This window comes from Solanum stenotomum, chromosome 4 (assembly GCF_019186545.1).
Source record: "Solanum stenotomum isolate F172 chromosome 4, ASM1918654v1, whole genome shotgun sequence".
NCBI lineage: Eukaryota > Viridiplantae > Streptophyta > Magnoliopsida > Solanales > Solanaceae > Solanum > Solanum stenotomum.
In genome coordinates this window covers 3,122,862-3,124,468 of record NC_064285.1, presented here as the reverse complement: position 1 = coordinate 3,124,468, position 1,607 = coordinate 3,122,862, and the positions used below count along the sequence as shown (strand labels likewise).

Sequence of the window (1,607 nt, the reverse complement as noted above, 5' to 3'; positions counted from 1 at the left end):
TCCAAAAATGACCTTTTGAATCATTACAAGTGTGATATCATTAATAGTAAGTATTAGATGTTATTATTATTAGGTAAGAAATATATTTCATCCGTCTCAAAATACTTGTAATGTTTGTGGTATTTGACTATTTTTGACATGTTTATCACACATACTTCTGCATATTAATTATTGTACTTGAATATTGCAATTTGCAATCAGTAGATATTTTCTTATCAATAATAATTTTTAATTAACAAAGGGGTCCATCATGTCATCTATTTCCAAAACAAAAGAACATGTTTTTATTAACCAATTTGATTTAAAAATAGCTACACTCTATTATATCTCCTAAACAAAAAATGGTGGCATATCCTGTTCTTGGCATTCCACTATCTAACAATCATGTGGTAAATCATTTGGAGGTGGATCAAAGATTTGAAGTTTATAAATTTATACGATAATGTTAAATTCATATCATAATAAGTAACAATTAAATGTGTAACTAAATATTTAATAAATTTCTTAATATATATAAGTATGTGTCCCCGTAACATTTTTTACGAACAGGGGCGAAGCTAGGGATTGAATCTCTTCCGTTGAAAAAGCTATGTTGAACTCCCTCAGTGAAAATTCTGCAAAATAATCATGAGATATATCTGATATTCTTATTCAACTTTAAAATTGTTTTACAGTACACAATTGTTGGGACTGGGATGTGGACGTTCTTTACGATATTATATAAATACAAACAAATGATTAAGCAACAAATCCGTTGTAGTCTAGTCGGTCAGGATACTCGGCTCTCACCCGAGAGACCCGGGTTCAAGTCCCGGCAACGGAATTAGTTTTTTTTTTTATTTCTTGTTTTGTCGAGAGTCTTATCGTAAATAACTTGTTTGTTTATATATATTGTTGTTGTTATTGAATCTTTTTATCGTAAATAACTTGTTTGTTTATATATATTGTTGTTATTGAATCTTTTTCCCGAGAAGGAAGAGTTCTTTTCTTCTTTCATATGATAATACTGATATCGATTTAAGTTTTATACATGATAACGTAAAAACTATACATAAATCAAAAGGCAAATGTGTTAAATGAAAAGATGAATCTATTTAATTATTATTCATTACTCATTTGAAAGTAGAGACGTAACTAATGATATTTAATAATCAAACAACACTTGTCTCAATCTTCAATATATATCGATTGGTTTTAGTGAAACAATGAATTTTTATTTGATTCTTTAATAATCTCTTATGTGAAATTCAATTGAGCGGTTAGATGTCTCTCTTCGGAATAGCTTCTCTATCTTTTATGAAAGAAATATGAATTGATACATTTACATTTTACATGCATACCTATATATATTCTGAATCCATTATACATATGCCAAATCTATCACTTATCTCGTGGATCATCCCGTGAATGCTAAATTATGGGAAAAAGCTAGAATGACAAAAGTATACAATAATAACAATCATAAATAAATATGGAAAAAAAAAATAGTGTATACGTGGATATTACCTTGTAATGATAAAAATGTTATTTTGGTTAGACCCTTGTCGTCTGAAAGTGAGATGAAAATGAAACAACAAAGTACATTAAGACCACAAGAATTGGGCAAA

The 1,607-nt window shown here is 28.3% G+C and overlaps 1 non-coding gene across 1 annotated transcript; it reads left to right on the top strand.

The window, feature by feature from the left end:
- Nucleotides 1-750: 750 nt before the first annotated feature.
- TRNAE-CUC (transfer RNA glutamic acid (anticodon CUC)) lies at nucleotides 751-823 on the top strand. The gene has a single exon. It is a non-coding gene; the product is annotated as a tRNA-Glu (tRNA).
- The last annotated feature ends 784 nt before the right edge of the window (nucleotides 824-1,607 follow it).